The following is a 7,105-nucleotide window of genomic DNA, read 5'->3' as shown; positions in this document are numbered from 1 at the left end:
AAATTTATTTCAATCCAAGTTCACTGAATAAAATATAATGTACTGGACTGTTGGGATCATTTCTTTAATCTTTTACTGCAGATGTGGCATTGTAAAAACACCGAACTATTTCAATGAATTGTTAAAATAGATAACGACTTTGAAATAGAAACATCAAAAAATTGATCAACAATAAAATGTATATTTTTATTGTGTACTTTGAATAGGCAAAATGGTTATTAGTATTAGAGATGCTTTAAGATTAAATCTATGAATTGGACAGTGAGGGACCTCTTTGTGAATGGAACATTATAGATGGCAACTTCATCTATCCTTCATTAAACATCAATTAATTCAAAGTTAGTACCAACCTAAAGGACTAATAAAGGCTTAAACTTACACAGTAAAAAGGGAAAAGTGAGGATTAAATGTGTGATTAAATTCGTGACACAGGACCATAGCTAATGTGAGACTTAAACCGTCAAATGTGTTACTGACTCTTTTTAATTCACATTAACAAAATCCTTAATTAAAAACTAACGTGGTACTTTGCTGACACGAGCTATTTTTGAAACAAGACATAATAGCACAGTTGTATCAAGATAATTACATTTAAGCATCAAATTTCAAATATTATATGGTATGTTAATCATGCATTGATTCAGAAGTTCTACCTTTTAAAACCTGTTATTGTCATTAGATGGGGAATTTGTCTCTACACGGGATTAGTTAGATGATGCACCTTGTCCTGCACCTGCAAAAGAAATCAAAATTAGAGATCACCCATGACCTAATTTGGTCGGGAGGACACTTCAGCAATCAAGTTAACATTTTGGTCGAGCATAATTATAGGAAAAAGTCTTTTCTTAGTTACCTCACCATATCCTTTACCTATTTGCTTGAATCCTTTTTATATAGCTAAATTGTCACGACCTAAACCCGCTTCTATAGGTTTAGCATCATAACCGGCCGTAATCCGTAGATTACCGAAGGCCTCTTAATCAAAAATCAAATTATTAGAGGCTAGTGGAAGCAAATAATAAATATATAATGTCTATTGAACTGTGCTGACATATATGAGACAGAAAAATTTTAAACTTTACATACATATATATACACACATCATCCTTACGTATATATACAAATTAGACAAAAAGGGACTCAGCCCTAATTATGAAATAAACAAAAACTTAAACTTTAATCACATAGCCTTGACCACTTGACGTATCCGGAACTTCCATGGAAGGCACATAGGTTGGCTGACAGAGAAAGCTTCCAAGCAGAAGCTTTAGGCCTGGTCAAGCGCCTAATCACCTACATACATATATATAAACAATGAGTTAGAGCCCAGTAAATAACAACAAGGTAAAAAGTTTATGAATGATATCCAAACAGTTTCAGAAATCAGAATTCATATCAGAAACAGATTCAGATTCACATATTTAACCAGAAGTCATAAACAGTTATATGTGATACATCCATTAACTATCATATCATCTTGGTCTTGGGACCCAAATGCATAGTCGGTACCGACAACCCCAAAGATCCATATCTTGTGCACAAGTAGCCATGGTATTGTTTTCCCCAGGCAAGGGCCATGTATAAACCATGGTATTATTTCCTCCGAGTAAGGACCAGATGATCATAAGCCACGGTATTGTTTTTCCTGGGCGAGGGCCATATAAACATATGCCACAGTATTGTTTCTCCTGAGTGAGGGCCATATGAACTAAGGATGTTACAAATACATTTTAGAAAATTGGACACTCATTCACTATTTATAAAATAGCATTTCATAAAATATATCATATCTTAACATTCTAAAAATACTTATAATCGAACATAGCTTTACAGAGTTGTTACTTACAGATAGCTCCAGAAGTAGATCAACCGATTAGATAGATTAGGCAGATGTTAGTGCGTGACCTACACAAACACATAACATATACACATTGAAACACAACATCACTTCCTTGATCAAACTTAACTTTTCTCGTCTTTTTTTGTTTAAGTAATCCGAAGTTCTACCATGCTTATTTAAATTAATTGGGTTCTCATTCACGTATCCTTTCATTACTAAATTCTTCTTTTTCAAGTAGACCAATTTCTTACTTGGCTTCTTAATCAATTACTACTAAATCAATGACTTATTCCTTAACCAACTAATTTATATTGATTGTTAGCTTATTAATCTTTAATGAGCCATAAATCATGTCTAGAATGCTTGGGAAGAGATAAGAATAAAAATATGAATTAAATGTAATTTTTCAAAATATGCTGAAAATAGATGTTCGCTCAAACGAACCTTTAGTCACTCAAGCGGTCTGTAAAATGCTGCAAAAGTACGGGAAGCATTCAATGTGCGCTTGAAAGGTAATTAGCCCGCTCGAGTGGTCTGTAAAATTCTAGAATTCTGAATTTCTCAACAATGGTTTCTAAATGCATTTTTCAATCTTTAAACCCACACATCTTGATCAAAACCTTGAAAATACTTCACAAAACATAAACACTTTTTTATTTATAAATCATTTGCTCAAAATCTCATCAAGTTGTCAAGACTTAAATCAAACTCCATGCATTTAAATATTTTCAAACTTCTTTTCCTTTTGAAGAATAATCATGGAATTAAACATGAGACTCATGAATTTCTGAAATAAAATTCAGTACAAAAAGCTCCATAGAATAACTCTTTAAAATCCAAACTCAACATCATGAAACATAAATATTAATTGATTTACTTAAATCAAAATCTTGCTTAATTTCAAAATCAAAACCCATGAACTCATGGTTTCTAAAAAAAAAAAATCAAAATCAAATGTACAATGAAATTGCATGTAATTTATGAAGCTTAATTTAACTATAACTTTCAAAATCAAACTCAAAATAATTAATTTCTAAATGAACTTTCATAAACTTGAAATTAGCTCTAATTCTTCATTTTCTTATCAATTTCTTTTTGTTTACATAAAATTGACTTTAAACTCTTTTCTATCTTCCTTCAAAACATGAAATTAAAATTAGAAGCTTCTTAGAAAATTATTTGCATGTATGAAATTAAGATCAAAACTAACTAATTTTATATTTTCAAATCATAATTTACTTCTTAAATTGCTCTAATTTAGATTTTTATTAATTTTCTTCATATCAAACCTAATTTAAACTCATAAACCTTTAAAACATGAATTAAAGTCTAAAATCTTGAAAATTTACAATGCATGTAAGGTTAGACTTCAAATTATGAAGGATGACAATAAAATCTAACCCAATAACACATTACATTATCAATTTATTAATTATAAATCTTAACCCAATTTTCCTTCATTACTTCTCTAATTTCCCTCTAATTTCATGAAATTAAACCCAATTACTACGTAATTTTAGTTGCTAGATGCTTAATCTACAAGAATTTAAGCTTAAACTTTTTTTACCAAAAATCCTCAATTTGTTGAGTCTCTTGACAAAGATTTTTTTTTTTTTTTTTTAAATGGGAGAAAAATCCATTAATGATAAGCCAAAACGGCACTTACAAGAGAGTCCATGCTTACACAAATAGAGCTTACCCTAGCAAAGGAAAAATGAGCAAAGAGACACATAAGCAAAGTTAAAATAGTATCAAAAATATGATCATACACGATCCTAACCCGTATTGCAAAGCAGAAGTGATCATAAGAGATCAGCACTAGGACTAGTCGGAGATACCACAAAAGCTTCACTCTAGAGAGGGTAAGCTACCAAAATCACACCCATCAAGCCCAAACAAACTGAAACACAGAATAAAAGTTGAAAAAAACTCAAAAAGAAACAAACCAAAAAAAAGATCTGGGGAAGAAATATCAGATATGGTGGAAGGATGGCCACGACGTCTTGGTGGTTGTGTCGGTAGCGAGAATAGGCGATGGGCGGTAGATCCGTTGGTGTTGTGGTTGTGGCGGCATGAAACGGTGAAAGGCGGTGGAGAAGTGGCAGATCTAAATCCGGTTGGGAAGTGAAGGGGGAGAAAACGCAAAAACAAATTTCCACCCTAGGGGGATAAGCACCTCACAAGGAGGGAGAGAGTGGGAAGAATAATCTCCCAAGAGTTATTTTGCAAAATGTAAAAGAAAAAAATGGGAAAGAGGAGAGAGGCGACCGGAGAGAGGCCGGAGGCCCCCTCCCAAACAGCAGCACCAAATAGTAGCCCCAAATAACAACCCTAGTAGAGAAAACTAGAGAGAGAAACTAGAACGAGAGGATGCTCCTAGTGCTCTTACGTTTACGTCTCTTGACAAAGATTAAGGTTCGTTCATTGGTTTTCAATTTTTGACCTCCCTCTTTCTAGAGTTAAGCTTCCAACACAACTTCTCTCTCTCTCTCTCTCTCTAAAGCTTCTCCAACAAAAGTATTCTCTCAAAATTGAGTTCATCTCTCTTCTTTATGAAGTTAGCATAACATACAAACACCCATTTTCAACTCCTTGTACATACACACACTTGTCAACACACAGAATGCAACCAAATTTCTCAATACACTCACACAAATTTCTCAGCACACCCACACCCATATACACTCTCAATTCTAAATTTTTCCATAATTCATTTTATGTTTAGGATTTATTTAATTAAGTAACACTTAGTCTTAATAAATCTCAATTAGCACATCATTAAATTAATTATAATTAATCATAAATCCCATATAATTTAATCAGTCTAATTTGACTTCCATGAAGGCCCAATTAATTTTATTTAATTTATCATTTTGAATTAGATTTTTAATCAAACTTCTAAAAGGCTCCAAACATCAAATTAAACTTAGGAAAAAGATCCAGACCCCCTTTTCCCCCCACCTCCTTGACCATCTCTTGATCTGATTGTTCAGATTTTTTTTTTCCTTCTCCTCCAATCACCACCCGCCACGTGTGTGTGAGGGGGTGGGGGGTGGGGGTGGTGATTGGAGGGGATCTCTATCAAAGCCCTTAAACTTATTTCTATCATCAATTTTGGATTCTCACATTATTAAGGAGTTCAATTTTAGATTAACTCAAGATTTTCATCAATAAATTACATACCAAATTCAGACCCAATTAATCAAATCTCAATTTTATAAATCTGAATCGAATATTTAATTAAACTCTCATATGATCCGATACTCGAAATTAAAATAATTTAATTCACCATTTGTACTTTCTTGAGCCATTTAAGTTTTTAATTTTTAATTTCAAAATAAATCCTCAATAAAGTCATATACGAATTAGTCTTCATAATTTTTATAAATTTTAAATTAAATTAGAATAATTGATAATTAAAAATTAAAAATTCTTTAATTAATTAAGTATTAATTATTATACACGGTGGTGGAGTGGTTACATAAGCGGTGCCTTTGTTGACCATCAATCTCCTTTTGATATTTCGGTCGGTCCTGTGCTAGAGGTTATAGCAATAATGGCCAATTTATTGTTGCTAATGATCGTTGGATCTCTATTTATCAAACAATTGTTTTTTTTTTTTAAGTAGTTGCTAACTTGCATTTGAGAATAACCGTTGGATCTTAGGTGATCGGATGGATACTTCCCTTGTCAGTGGTTATTTTTGTAGCGGACAACTTGTCCTCATCTTCGCTGGCCATCTTTATCGCCCTGTTTGGTAGAGCTGTGGGAAAGTGCATAAACAGCTTATAGCTTATAACTATGAACATAAGTTAATTTCTGACTTCTAAAAAGCTATAAGCTATAAGCTATAAGCTATAAGCTAAACCAAACACATCAAAATAGCTTAAATTAAACTGAAAGCTAAAATAAGCTGCTTTTAAGTTCTGCCAAGCCGGCACTATATAGTCACCAGTCTGATTGTAAGTCCGATTTTGTCTATGGATCGGGTCAGCCCTTCACCTATTTTTGGGCTATATCTGGGTTTATCCGGGTTTTTTGGGCCTACATTTTTTTTTTATATTTATAATTATTTTTCTATCGATTGATAAAAACAAAACAAAACAAAACAAAATAAAAATAAAAATAAAAATAAAAATATTACAAATTAAGTGTGGCATGCTATTAACAGTAATGCTATAGTGATTAAATTCGGATATATATATATATTTTGCATCAATTAGATCAAAGACAACACTTTTTTGTCATTCAAATATTTTCAGAAAGTAGTGCTATATATAATGATATAGTGAATGATAAATTCATTTTAAATGAAGACATTTATCACTGTAGTTATCCTTTTCAAAGTATTTCTAGGGAATAATTTCTTCCAGTTTGGAAACAGACTGTCCGGTATTGTTGAGTTGGGCCTGACTTCAAGCGTATCTCGATAATTCAAATCGTTCAATGTGTAGAATTCATTGAGTACATCATCATTGCAAAATATGTTAATCGGATATTGATAGTCACTTGATCATATTGCATTTGTGTTTACAATTTATTTTTAAAATCATAATTGTCGTTGAAACAAATATAATCTGATTAAGTAGCCATTGATATCCGATTAACGTGATATTTTGCAAGAATGATGTACTCGACGAGTTTCATACATTGAACGGTTTGGATCATCAAAATGAACCTGAAATTGGGTCCACAACAGCCTAACAGTACCGTCTAATCTAATTCTGGATTGAAGAGAAGTTGTTCTCTTTCTCTTGTATCATTTTGAATGAGTTTTTAAAAATGTTTTTATTTTCAAATCAATTTTATTTATTGGAATCAACTGACAGTGTCTAACAGCAATTAGTGTTTCTAGAGCAAATCTATGTTAATTTTTTGGTGGTGTTGACCTTAAAATTGTAAATTGATTGGTATGAAACGTTGCTGTTTGAATGGATGACAAAACATTGGAATTAATTTTCTCCACCTGTTTTCATGACTTTGCACTCCAATTAATTTGACGGTTCTGCTTCATACACCCAGTGAGGGTCGCGCCCCCAGTGACGTGGCGCGTCCCCACTGATCGAAAATCAAAAAAAAAAAAATTATTTTTTTCGGACCAACCCCCAGCTGGGGTAAGATGCATTTTCCTTAATTTGACGACTTACAAAAAGGAAACTACTCTTAAATACGGGGCACAGATAGTCAACACTTACAAAAATCGGAAAATTACATAAATTTGACATAATTAAATTGATTTTTCTTAAAGTAATTGAAATTAATGTA

General features: G+C 32.2%; 1 long non-coding RNA gene across 1 annotated transcript; it reads right to left on the bottom strand.

Annotated features, from left to right (window-relative positions):
- Window positions 1-1,008: 1,008 nt before the first annotated feature.
- On the bottom strand, window positions 1,009-4,388 carry LOC114318553 (uncharacterized). Its single transcript, XR_003649038.2, has 3 exons — window positions 2,285-4,388; window positions 1,847-1,905; window positions 1,009-1,293 (listed from the first exon to the last, which is right to left on the bottom strand). It is a non-coding gene; the product is annotated as an uncharacterized LOC114318553 (long non-coding RNA).
- Window positions 4,389-7,105: the final 2,717 nt, after the last annotated feature.

Source organism: Camellia sinensis, chromosome 1, assembly GCF_055761805.1.
Source record: "Camellia sinensis isolate YWXY chromosome 1, ASM5576180v1, whole genome shotgun sequence".
NCBI classification, from domain to species: domain Eukaryota; kingdom Viridiplantae; phylum Streptophyta; class Magnoliopsida; order Ericales; family Theaceae; genus Camellia; species Camellia sinensis.
This window is presented reverse-complemented; position numbering and strand designations above follow the sequence as displayed.